This window comes from Haematobia irritans, chromosome 3 (assembly GCF_050003625.1).
Source record: "Haematobia irritans isolate KBUSLIRL chromosome 3, ASM5000362v1, whole genome shotgun sequence".
NCBI classification, from domain to species: domain Eukaryota; kingdom Metazoa; phylum Arthropoda; class Insecta; order Diptera; family Muscidae; genus Haematobia; species Haematobia irritans.
Window position 1 is genome coordinate 83,655,065 of NC_134399.1, and position 14,519 is coordinate 83,669,583.

The 14,519-nt window shown below is 33.0% G+C and overlaps 1 protein-coding gene across 3 annotated transcripts in view; it reads left to right on the forward strand.

Annotated features, from left to right (window-relative positions):
• Positions 1 to 14,519, forward strand: part of Pkcdelta (Protein kinase C delta) — a 134,194-nt gene that overhangs the window by 84,854 nt on the left and 34,821 nt on the right. The window lies entirely within an intron of this gene.

Sequence of the window (14,519 nt, forward strand, 5' to 3'; positions counted from 1 at the left end):
TTGGAACTATGACTGGGACTGGTACCAGTGCTCCAGATGGTGGCAATTTTCAAATTACATATAGTTTATTGATTTCTTTAATCTTTTCATATTAATATCTTACACCCAAAAAAAAGTGAACCCAGCGTGGAAGAAAATGTAGGTTTATTTTAGAAAATTTTAACTAAAATTGTTTTCTAATTGCAACATGTTACAAATAAGTTAATACTTTTTGTCAAATTGAAGAAAATTTATTAAAAATAATTAATTTTTTTCTCTTGCTTAAGAAAATTTCATATGTTGAAAGAAAAACTTGGATTTAAAAATTGTTAAAATATCTTTAGCGCTATACGAAGTTCATGACAGGTACAATTTTAGTAAAATTTACTCATTTGAGAGACTTATGAACTCAATTTAAGCAAACTTCTGGCATTTTAAGAAAATATGAACTATTTTATTTTTGAGTAAAATTGTGCACTATATTTGTATACAACTTTTTTTCTTATTTTTAGTTCATGTCATTAAAGTTAGCAAAAAATTATTCAACTAAGGAACATTTACTCATATTGTGCAAAATTTAACTAAAATCAACTAATCTTCATGAACATAAAGTTCAGTTGGCATTAGAGCCCCTTTTTTCTGGGTGTACTGCATGCAGACATTTACTGAATTACAATTATCTTAGTAATCTTGAATCCTATTTCCTTTCTGATGCGAGTCGAATGCGACTCAAAATGAAACAGGTTCCTAAGAGTTTTTTTTCCGGATTTATTCATGACGACTAAGTTGTACCAGGACGAATTTTTTGGAATGAGTTAAAGTCGAAAGTATAGTTCTAAAGTGTAAATTAACACCGTCAATGACAAACCCATGTTAAAGTGACCAGTCCTTCCTGTACGTTTTGACCAGAACTGAGACTGGTCCAAACACACCAAGGACTAGTCATGTACATGAAGCTGTTCCATTTACGGTAGTAATGCCATATATGTATGTGGAATATCCCTTTAATAAAAAAAATTCTTTTAAAATATGCCAAACAATAGGACTTTGGTTTAAGTAGGTCCGTATACAAATTGGAGGATCTAATTTGATATGACCGTATCTAATTATGGTAGATCCGAAAAATTGTTATCTGTTATTTGATTACATCTATAATTGCATATGATTAGATCTCAAAAATGTTTCAGATCTTATATTATTTCTGTCCATTTCCTTGCTCAGATCTAATGTATAATTTTTGCAATTCTATCAAATCGAATCCCTCAATTTTTAATCCGGGGTTCAAAAACATAATGGCAGATAATACAACATATGTGAATTCCAATTTTTCAGGCATAATTGCGATAATCTTTGCAGTAAACAGATCATCTAGATTTAATTTCTTGAAGATCGGGAAAGATTCCTTACACTGAAAAAAATATTGTCGTGAGGTCAAAGATTTCATGTCTTTAAAATACGAACACAAATTTTGCTTAGCATAGAAGCCGCATTTCTCTAAAATAAACTTTTTTTCCTTGTCCAAAAGTCGATAAACTTTTCAATGAAGTCGTATTGTCCTTATAATTAAGTGATTTGACTTAAAAATGGGTATCTTAACATGAAAGAAAAAATTTATAGGCTAAGGTCAACTTGACTTTAATAGATCAGAAAAATTCTTTAAATTTAATGAAATTGTCTTTAAATTTGTTGTCTTTTTGCATCTTGACTACAAAGCAAAAAATCGTTCAAATATAGGACATGTTTTTCAAAACTTTATTTTAAAGAAGTTTTTTACTTCAAACATAGCATAATTTCTACTGGAAGTCGAGTCCTAATTTGGAAAATAAAGTTGCCGTTAACTCGTTTTTAAAGGACTTTGATAGCATATGAAGAAAAAAAAGCTGAGAAAGCGAAAAATTAAAATTTGCTTCCTAGAAGCAAGTACACAAAACCTAAATTTAAAAGAGAATTGTGTCTTAAAAGTATCCTTACTTGTATTCTCCGCTTCTTTGGCTCGGAATCAATACCAAATTTTTTAAAGTAAAGACAAAATCTTTAGAACCGAGTACGCTTTTTTCCAGTGTAACAGGTTGGCTGATAAGTCCCCGGTCTAACAAATAAAAATACATTTTTTTGGTCAAAATTCGTTTTTATTATTCAACATAGTTCCCTTCAAGAGCGATACAACGATTATGAATAACGACCTTCCAATTTTTTGATACCATTTCGGTAGTACTCCTTCGGTTTTGCCTCAAAATAGGCCTCAGTTTCGGCGATCACCTCTTCATTGCAGCCAAATTTTTTCCCTGCGAGCATCCTTTTGAGGTCTGAGAACAAGAAAAAGTCGCTGGGGCCAGATCTGGAGAATACGGTGGGTGGGGAAGCAATTCGAAGCCCAATTCATGAATTTTTGCCATCGTTCTCAATGACTTTTGGCACGGTGAGTTGTCTTGGTGGAACAAGACTTTTTTCTTCTTCATATGGGGCCGTTTTGCCGCGATTTCGACCTTCAAATGCTCCAATAACGCTATATAATAGTCACTGTTGATGGTTTTTCCCTTCTCAAGATAATCGATACAAATTATTCCATGCGCATCCCAAAAAACAGAGGCCATTGCTTTGCCAGCGGACTTTTGAGTCCTTCCACGCTTCGGAGACGGTTCACCGGTCGCTGTCCACTCAGCCGACTGTCGATTGGACTCAGAATCATCAACACGTTGTTGTTTTTGGTCAAATGTGAGCTCTCGCGGCACCCATTTTGCATAGAGCTTTCGCATATCCAAATATTGATGAATGATATGACCAAGACGTTCCTTTGATATCTTTAAGGCCTCTCCTATCTCGATCAGCTTCATTTTAGGTCATTCAAAATCATTTTGTGGATTTTTTTATGCTTTCGTTGGTAACCACCTCTTTCGGGCGTCCACTGCGTTCACCGTCCTCCGTGCTCATTTCACCACGCTTGAATTTTGCATACCAATCAATTATTATTGATTTTCCTGGGGCAGAGTCCGGAAACTCATTATCAAGCCAAGTTTTTGCTTCCACCGTATTTTTTTTACCTTCAGAAAACAGTATTTTATCAAAACACGAAATTCCTTTTTTTCATTTTTTTCACAATAACAAAAGTTGCTTCACAAAAGACGCTCTATCTCACAAACTAATTGACTTACAGACGTCAAATTTTGACACGAATCATTTGAAGGTTGGTACTATATAAAAATAACATGCATTTAATACTAGCGACGCCATCTATGTGTCAGGCCGGGGACTTATCAGGCAACCTGTTAACTCACTCTTGTAACCTACGAAAAAGAGACAGACGGGCGGATTGTCATTTCTAGTTTAGATTGAATTGAGCCCACTCAATTTGTTGCACTAATATGGCTATATTAGCAGTCTACTAGTGCTCTATACACTCAAAAAAAAAAATTTGGGGAAAAAAATTTTACTATGCCTTTTGCATTTTTGTACTGATTCCGAGTCAAAGATGCGGCTTCTTCAAAATAAATAAAGTTTTTGGGGAGTTATATACCCTATATAAAATTTAAAAGTAGTATAAAGGTTTTTATTATGTAGTAGTCATTATCTTTTTGCGATATATTAACAAAGTTATACGTTTATTTCCCACTGAAATTAAAAAATGAATCTCATGCCATTTACACTGAAAAAAAGCATGTCCGGTTCCAAAAAGACCGATTTTTTCAGAGCTCAGTTAAAATCTATCAAATTCAAAAACAAAAGATGATGTTTTTTCTTTAAAACGATAGAACGGTTCATATAATTTAATATCTCACGAATAAATAATTCAATATTGTATAATACGTAAATTAAAACATGCTTGCTTCTATATACACAGAAAAAATACGCATCCGGGCTCCAAAGATTTTGTCATTAAACTAATGATTTTGGTATTGATTCCGAGCCAAAATGATTGAAGTATGGCTACTTTGAAGACACAATTATCTTTTGAAGTTGAGTTTTGCGTACTTAAATCTAGGAAACAAATTTTGATTTATTTTTTTCGGATTTCTCCTTTAAAAGCGGACTAACGAAAACTGAAGTTTCCAAATTCAGACTCGACTTCAAGTAGATATTATGCTATGTTTCAAGTAAAAATGGAAAAAAGTTTTTAAAGACATGTCCCATTTTTGGTCAAACAACATGTCATGCATGTTAAGCTCTCGCATTTTGGGCAAAAAAAAAATTAGATATTATATCATGGTTGCGCTCACCATTTACAGTTACGAATCGCATCATCTTTGAAGAAGTACGGTCTACTTCCAACCCATAAATCGCACCAAACTGTGACTTCATCTGGATGTATTGGTAGCGTTTTCAATGCTTCTGGCTGATTTTCATTCCAAATTAGACAATTCTGCTTATTTACGTATCCATTGAGCCAAAAATGAGCTTCATCGCTGAAGTGCGCTATAAACTTTTTTTTAACAGAGAACGCATTTTGATAATAAAATTCAGTAATAATAATACGGTTCATGGTTAAATCATATTTGACAGTGATACGTAAAACGAAATGTGCGTCTGCTGTTTAAATCAGTGTTGCCAAAAATATAATACATTCGAACTTCCCGCTAATGAATCTTCACGGGATCAGAAAATTACTTCATTTTATAAAAAACTTAATTACACAGAAACGATATCAGAATACAAACCAAGTATATACGGCCGACCCTCCACCATAGATTGCGTAGAAACTTCTACTGCAGACTGTCATCCACAATCGAATTACTTGGGTTGCGGTAACACTTGCCGATGACAAGGTATCTTAAAACTTCCTAACGCCATACGTGGTATATATTAAACTACAAAAGGCCGATTGAATACGTATATAAGTAAGTTTGACAAAATTTTTTATAGAAATAAAATTTTAACAATAGTTTCTATAGAAATAAAATTTTGCCAACATTTTCTAGAGAAATAAAATTTTGACAACATTTTCTATAGACGTAAAATTTTGACAAAATTTTCTATAGAAATAAAGTTTTGACAAAATTTTTTATAGAAATAAAATTTTGACAAAATTTTCTATAGAAATACAATTTTGACAAAGTTTTCTATAGAAATACAATTTTGACAAAATTTTCTATAGAAATAAAATTTTGGTAGATTATTTTTGGCTCGAGTGGTAACCATTATTATGAACCGATATGGACGAATTTTTGTGTGATTGGGGATCGGCTATATATAACTATAGACCGATATAGACAAATTTTGGTATGGTTGTTATAGGCCATATACTAACACCACGTTCCAAATTTCAACCGAATCTGATGAATTTTGCTTCTCCAAGAGGCTCCGGAGGTCAAATCTGAGGAAGGGTTTACATGGGGGCTATATATAATTATGGACCCATATGGACCAATTTTTGCATGGTTGTTAGAGACCATATAATAACACCACGTACCAAATTTCAACCGGATCGGATGAATTTTGCTCCTCCAAAAGGCTCCGGAGGACAAATCTGGGGATCGGGGCTATATATAATTATAGACCGATATGGACCAATTCTTGCATGGATGTTAGAGACCATATACTAACACCACGTACCAAATTTCAACTGGTTCGGATGAATTTTGTTCCTGCAAGAGGCGCCGGAGATCAAATCGGGGGATCGGTTTATATGGGGGCTATATATAATTATGGACCGATGAGGACCAATTTTTGCACAGTCGTTAGAGACCATATACTTACACAACGTACCAAATTTCAGCTAGATCGGATGAAATATGCTTCTCTTAGAGGCTCCGCAAGCCAAATCTGAGGGTCGGTTTGTATGGGGGTAATACGTAAAAGTGGTCCGATATGGCCTATTTTCAATACCATCAATAACAACTACTTGTGCCAAGTTTGAAGTCTATAGCTTGTTTCGTTCGGAAGTTAGCGTGATTTCAACAGAGGACGGACATGCTTAGATCGACTCAGAATCTCACCACGACCCAGAATATATATACTTTATGGGGTCTTAGAGCAATATTTCGATGTGTTACAAACGGAATGACAAAGTTAATATACCCCCCATCCTTTGGTGGAGGGTATAAAAAAAACGAGAATTAAAACGCAGTATTTTGGAAAGTTTTTAATTGTATAGAAGTTCACTATAGAGATGTTTGACTGTAGCTAAAAATCACCTGACATCTCTAATTTTTCTCTTCTAAACTAATAGTTCAAGCCCTACGGAGCTAAAGAAAAATGGTCTTAAAACTCATTTACATTAATTTTAATTATTTGGTTTTTAACCGGTTTTTGGCAAGGCCTAAAACCGATTTCCAACTAATTTAGGTTAGGTTAGATATAGTGTCAGCCTGATAGTTCAGGCTCACTTAGACTATTCAGTCCATTGTGATACCACAGTGGTGAACTTCTCACTTATCATTGAGTGCTGCCCGATTGTATAATAAGCTCAATGACAAAGGACCTTCGTTTTTAGTCGAGCCCGAAGGGCGTTTCTTATGGCAGTGAAACAGAGAAGCTTTGAAAAAAACTCAGAAATGTCATTACTGAGTGGGAATAATCCACTGTTGAAAAACTTTGTGGTGTTTGGACGAAACTGGATTCGAACCCACGACCCTGTGTATGCAAGGCGGGCATGCTAATCATTGCACCACGGTGGCTCCCAACTAATTTAGGTTTTCGGATACACTAAAAACCGTTACTTCATACAAGTTCACTTTATGATCGTTAAAAATCATATAATCATTATTTTTTAATTTTTCACTGCTTTCACCGTCTTCTCTCCTTAGTACATTAATTCTGGATCCATTAATTATATTTGCTATACCTAGGCGTCCATCTGTCAACCTCTGTAACAGCTTTGTAATTTCCATTAAACGTCACAGCCCTATATATGAATATGACATAAAATGCTGAAAATATATCAAAGGTATCTATTATTGTAATGTGGGTGTAAAATCACTTTCTTCATTGATGCTGATTTACTTTTTACAATTTATATACATTGAGATACTCGTCTGTGAACCGCTGAATACATTTATCACTTTAATCCATAGCAGTAAATGGAAACACAACTAGAAAAATATAATCTACTCATTATTTAGTTAACATTGAATGTTTCTTTTTTTGCAAATTATTTTTGGGATTTACTTTCTTTCTGTATTTTTTATTCTTGTGTTATTATTTCTAAATCTATACAAACATATATTAATATATGTTTTATCTAAATACATTTAGTTGTACGGGCGTATATTTTTTTAATAATATAAAAGTTTATACGTTCAGCTAGAAAATTGTGTATTTTAAGGCGTTTATATATCATCATTTCTCTGCAATGTATTCTATTATTGTATATGGTATAGACGCAAAATTTATAAAATCGCCAAATAAATAAAATATAAAACACAACATGTGTATAATTAACAATAATAATATGACGATTTAAGGGTTAATATAACGTTTTATTTATATTTATGATTATTACAACTTTTATACAAACAATTAAGAAAAAAATCATGGGAACGATAATTTTATATCTTATACCAATACACAGACATGCATTGGGTCAGATAATGTAGTTGTATCTTCTTATATACCATACATGCAAGACAATAATGTCAATTATGATACAACGCCGTGTAGCACAGTTGCAGGCAGTTTTATAAGGTTAAATTACTCAGAAATGTTGGCAATAATATGCACCCAACAAAAACTTTGGATGTTGTTCCCGGGAACCTCTATCAATTTTTTCGTCTTCTGATGAAGATCTATTGGACAAGTTTCAGAAAAAACGGTATTGATATATACATTTTTGTCGTGGACCAGATTTTATCGATGGTATGGTAATTCAACCAAGGTCGTAGTTCACTCCAAGATGAATTTCGTGCACGTCCTCTAAAATCGGTTGTTGTTTCTGTAACTATTGATTGTTTGCGCCAACTGATATTGCTCGATCGTCATGTGACCTACCGTGAGATTTAGACAGCCCTAGGCATTAGTGGGTAATATTTCTACTTGAAGTCGGTTGTGAATTAGGAAATTGAAGTTGTCGTTAACACATGTTTAATGGACTTTGAAAGCACATGAAGAAAAAAGCTGAAAAAACAGATGAATTAAAATTTGTCTCCTAGAATCCAGTATGCAAAACTTAAATTTAAAACAGAATTGTGTCTTAAAAGTATCCTTTTCGTGCACACTGAAAAAAGCATGGATTCAATACCATGCTTTTTTCAGAAGCCCAAGGAGTTAAATATGGAGATCGGTCTATGTGGAGACTATACTAAAACATGCGTCGGTACACACCATATTCGGCTGGCCTAAAATTCGGGAGTTAGGTCTATATGGGCGCTATAGAGCAATACTCACCACCTCTTAATGTTCCTGAAATACCTCTAGAATTCCACTTTCAGACGAATTGGGTGAAAACTACGAATTTTAGAAGCCCAAGAAGTAAAATCGGGAGATCAGTCTATATAGGGGCTATACCAAAACATGGACCGATACGGACCATTTTCGACACACCTCTTTATGGTCCAAAAATACCTCTAGATTTCCGGCAAATTGGATAAAAACTACGGATTCTATAAGCCCAAGAAATAAAGTCGGGAGATTGGTCTATATGGGGGCTATACCAAAATATGGACCGATAGAACCATTTGCGACACACCTATTTGTGATCTTAAAATACCTCTAGTCTTTCAATTTCAAGCAAATCGGCTAGTCTCTAGACGCCCAAGAAATAAAATCGAGAGGTCGGTCTATATGGGGGTTATACCAAAAAATGGACCGATACACCTCAATTTCGGCACACATATTTGGGGTCCCAAAATACCTCTAGATTTCCAATTTCAGGCAAATCGGATAGAAAATACAGTTTTTAGACGCCCAATAAGCAAAATCGGGAGATCGGTCTATATGGGAGCAATACCAAACCTTAGACCGATACCGACCATTTTCGACACACCTCTTTAAGATCACCAAATAGCTCTAAATTTCCAATTTCAGGCAAATCGGATAGTAAATATAGTTTCTAGAAGCCCAAGAAGCAAAATCGGGAGATCGGTCTATATGGGGGCTATACCAAAACATGGTCCAATGGGCACCATTTTCGGCACACCTTTTTATGGTCCTCAAGTACCTCTATATTTTCAATTTCAGGCAAATTGGATAAAAACTGCGGTTTTTATAAGCCCCAGACCCCAAATCGGGAAATCGGTTTATATGGGGACTATATAAAAACTTGGACCGATATAGCCCATCTTCGAACTTGACCTGCCTACAAATAAAAAACGAATCTGTGCCAAATTTCAGGACAATAGCGCCATTATTGAAGGCTGTAGCATGATTATAACAGACAGACAGACGGACATACTTATATCGTCTTAGAATTTCAACCTGATCAAGAATATATATACTTTATATAGTCGGAAATCGATATTTCGATGTGTTACAAACGGAATGACAAACTTACGCCTTTCATACACAGAAAAATAGTAAACTAAATTATGGGAAAGATGAACTATCTCGTGCGAAAATTGAATTAATTTGTATACCAAATTTTGAGATTCATTAAATTAACGAAAATTTTCTGACATGTTTGGATTTTTAATTGCTATTTATGAAATTCATCATTCTCGCAAAGCAAAAATGACCTAAAAATAAAGAAAAATATGTTAGGCGCCAGATAATTCTCATTTTAACCACGCAGTAGTTTATTCTTACAATTTTTGAGAAGTGTACTACAAACTTCTTCTGTTTAATTTAGTTGTACGTCCTTGAAATTTTACTACCATTTAGTTAATACAATTTTTGGAACATACTTGGAATAAAGAAAAAAATCTTTGGGATGGGGAAAATTAATTAAAAATAAACTAAAACTAAATAATTTCTTTTTTTTTAATAAGTATAAGTTAATTTTACAACTAAGTTTTTTCTGTGTATGATTTAAAATTTTTATTCTCTAGATTTTCTATGAAGGTTAGGTTAGGTTAGGTTAGGTTATGTGGCAGCCCGATGTATCAGGCTCACTTAGACTATTCAGTCCATTGTGATACCACAGTGGTGAACTTCTCTCTTATAACTGAGTGCTGCCCGATTCCATGTAAAGCTCAATGACAAGGGGCCTCCTTTTTATAGCCGAATCCGAACGGCGTTCCACATTCCAGTGAAACCACTTAGAGAAGTTTTGAAACACTCAGAAATGTCACCAGCATTACTGAGGTGGGATAATCCACCGCTGAAAAACTTTTTGGAGTTCGGTCGTAGCAGGAATCGAACCCACGACCTTATGTACACAAGGCGGTCATTCTAACCATTGCACCACGGTGGCTCCCAAATATATATGAAACCCGTACCGATATAAAACAAATTTGACTCTCTATGGTTCTAACATTCTTCTAGATTTATAATTTCAAAACAAATAGCGGTGCCTGTAGGGCTAAGAATTCAAAACGGGAGATCGATCTATATGCAGGCTATACCAAAATATGAATGGATAGAAAGTAGGATAACCGGTTTTCTGGAATTCAATGAAATTTCTATCCACTTTGTCATATGTTTCTTCCGAAAATCCAATTTGTAGAGAGACGACTGATTACGTACAACAAGTTCTCACTAAGTGGCACAAAATAATCTAAAGCTGAAGAAATATTTTGTGTCTTGCACACAAAGAAAAACTACTTTCCTCATTTAACTAAATTTAAGGCAAACGAAATTCCGAATTTATAAGAAGTGTTGTGACAATTGTTTCAAGTACACCCAAAAAAAAGTGAACCCACCGTGGAAGAAAATGTATGTTTATTTTAGAAAATTTTAACTAAAATAGTTTTCTAATTGCAACATGTTACAAATAAGTTAATACTTTTTGTCAAATTGAAGAAAATTTTTTAAAAATAATTAATTTTTTTCTGTTGTTTAAGAAAATTTCATATGTTGAAAGAAAAAATTGGATTTAAAAATTGATAAAATGCTTTAGCGCTGTATGAAGTTCGAGACAGGTACAATTTTAGTAATATTTACTCATTTGAGAGACTTATGAACTCAATTTAAGCAAACTTCTACCATTTTACGAAAATATGAACTATTTTATTTTTAAGTAAAATTATGCACTTTATTTGTATACAACTTTGTTGCTTTTTTTAGTTCACGTCATTAAAGTTAGCAAAAAATTATTCAAATAAGGAACATTTACTCATATTGTGCAAAATTTAACTAAAATCTAGTAATCTTCATGAACTAAAATAAACTTCAGTTGGCATTAGAGCCCCTTTTTTCTGGGTGTATTTATAGCCCGGACCACACTGTGCAAAGGGGTGTTATAAGTTAAGGCATATGTTTGCAACATCCAGTAGAAAAGGAAAGAGACACATAGTGTGTTTGTCAATTATTATCAGAGGTGGCCCCTGAGACAATTTTGCCATGTCCGTCTGTCTGTGAACACATTTTTGTGATATGTTAAAAGTCTAGGTCGCGGTTTCAGTCCAATCGACTTCAGAATTGTCACGGTGTTCAAAAGAATGGGATTTTCGGGTATTTGTATTTTGGGATTTTTCGACACAGATCTCCATGAAAGAACTTCCATTTTTTTTACTAGAATGTTAATGTTCTTTATCAGTTTTAATATTTATAGCAGCATATTGCAAATTATTTTAAATTATTTATTAGCACACTTATTGATGGAACTTCAAATATGGCACAAAGCATTCCTGTTTGTTTAGTAAAATAATTGCCTTTTTTATTTAATGAATACGAACGTTCAACTCTTCTTTCTACTCAATAAGGAAGCGAGAAATTATCATTACACTCAGTTGTATATGGCCCATTATTGCACCTACAAAAGAAAAGTCAAATGTACAAAAACCACTTTGTGACTTCCTTGTTGTTATGTGTAATTTACAAAAATTTATTTTCAACGCAAGCATTGACTTGCTCTACCTCTCAGGGCATTTACATGTGTCCATCAGCACTAACGTGTACGTAACATATAATAAAAAATTTTATTTCTTTTATATTTTTTGCTCTTAACAAACTCAAAATGTTTTAAAAGTCACTTGCACCATATGTCTATAAGTGCACTTGAATGGGTTTTCCTTCATTTCATAATGGGATGATAGAAATTGTACACAGAAGAAAAGTAAACTTTGTTATGCGAAAAGTGAACTATCTCGTGCGAAAATTGAGATAAAATGTATTTTTAAATTAACAAAAATTTATTGACACTCTACACGCTCAAACCTTCAATTTCAAACATTAAACACAAAAATTTTATTGTTTCATATTTTTAAAAATCATTTTATTAACAATTATTTCAAGATAACAAAAAAAAATTCCAAATTATTTTGATTTTGATTGTCTTGCAATTTGTCAAAATTTACTCGATTATTGACCAAATTTTCTCTCTAGAAATAATTTCCTTAGATATTTCCTTTTCGAAATCCACATTATTTGTTAATTCTTGTTTCATTTAATTTATAGCAGTTTGGGATGTTTAATGCCGTTTTAGTCTGCTTTTTTAATGTTTTTTCACAATCGACATTAATTGTACGCTTCAGTCGTGTCAAAATTCCATCTGCCAATTTTACAATCTGTGGGATAGTCATCTCACATCTGTGTCCAAATAACAGCTTTGTCCGACTTTCTTTGATTTAATGATGTCAGACCAAGATTCAAATTTAAAAAAATTAAAAGATTTCGGCTAAAGATAAAAATTTTATTTCGCAGCTAACTGCAATAAATCTTATTCGTCAAATCAAAATCAATTTCGTTTTATGTTTTATTTTATAAAAAAATCTTTGCTTGCAAGTTATTATTCTTGCGAAGTCAATACAAAATGAAAAATTGTCTTTTTCCAATTGACACATGAATGAAAGCAAGTCAAATTTTTCCCCTTAAAAAAAATACAATTTAAAATTTTCAAGTAAAACTGTGCAAGCGCTTGAAATCCCCGTCATAAAGCGTTAGTTTGAATTAGAAATTTGTGGAGACGAATGGGACAAGAGTCAGAAAACCACAAATAGTGGATTCTAGTTTCTATCACTCCACTTGTTTCACACTCTCCACTCCTATTTGATTTTCCTGACAGAATGGACTGCTATAATTGCAAATTTAATGTGGCGTGTAATATCTTACGAATGCGTAACGTGTCATAAATGAAACACAAAAAAGCATATCAAATGGACGTATTTCAATAGAGACGAAATTCATATCTCAAGAAAGTGAAAATTCATATTTCAAGAAAATGAGCTCACTTGCAATAAAAATTCATTTTCATTCTTCAATTCTACACAGCGCTTAATAAACGGAACCAGCGCAAAAGTCCATTCAAAACAAACAATAAATATAAACAAATGCAGATAGATATTTAAAATAGCAACGTTACAAACTTGTGTGCCATACACACATGTGATTCGCCCCTTCCCACCCTGTATTTCAGGATTGACAACATTTTCAAATTATTACAAAGAGTCATTGAACTTTGAACAGACTTTTTTGTTTGCTCCTACATTTTGAGAATTTCCCAATATTCCCAAAATTTGACTTTATGGGGTGATTTTCGAAAGTTTAATTTTGTCGCCTCAAACTATTTTGTTGGTTACGGGTCGGATATAGGAACAAAATGTCGTATTTTAGTATGACCACAAATTGGCGTCTTTAATATTGCTTCGTTATTTACTTGCTTGGCAAGGTCAATTTTGTTGTTCTGTATATTTACTAGAATTGTGGTTTTTGCCTCTTGTTGTTCATTTTGGGGGATTTCACATTCTTTACGGCTACTTTGTATATATCTCAGCGTTTATGGGTGTTTTTTCTAATTTCTTTCACAAATTCTTTCAGTGGGGTTTTATTATTGTTATTTGTGCTTTTTTGCTATTAGGATTGCCAAACAAGAAATAAAATTTTTCGAGATATTTGATGACGTCAAAGATATTCACGTTTTCGTCTATTTTATATGGTGATCGTGAAATTATAATTCGAAAAGCGTGAAGTAAGCTTTAAACTGTTGTCTCATATGCCTGCGATGAACATCGATGTCAGCGATGTCATGAAAGTTACGAGGCCTCAATCTTTTTATTGGTCTGAAAAGGAAGTTGTCTCAAGGCCTCTGATATTCTGATTTGCCTGAATATTCTGCCTAGTGAGGAATTTCTGTATGTTTGGTAAAAGTCGTAATTCAAAATTATTAAAAAAGTGTAATTAATTACAAAGTTAACTTGAAATGAATGGCAATTTTGATTGGAGGAAAAGGTGCCACATTTTCGAAATTGATTGCAAAATATAAAGGAAACTGTCCTATATTTAGAAATTAACAATAACTTTGGAATGACACTGTCATTTGAGCAAAAATATAATGAGGGAAAAACTAGTGTAACGCCGAGGCAAAATATTTTTTGTTAAACGAAAACACACTAATTTAAATAAGAATGTTGTACGTTGTTAAATAATATATTAATTGTTATAATTAAAATTTTATTATAAAAAAATAATTCAAATTAAAACTTAATTAATTAAATTTGTTATTGTTCCCCCAAATTAGTGGGAAACAATAAAAAATTTTCCAATTAAATAACAAATAAAAAAATTAAAAAGTTACT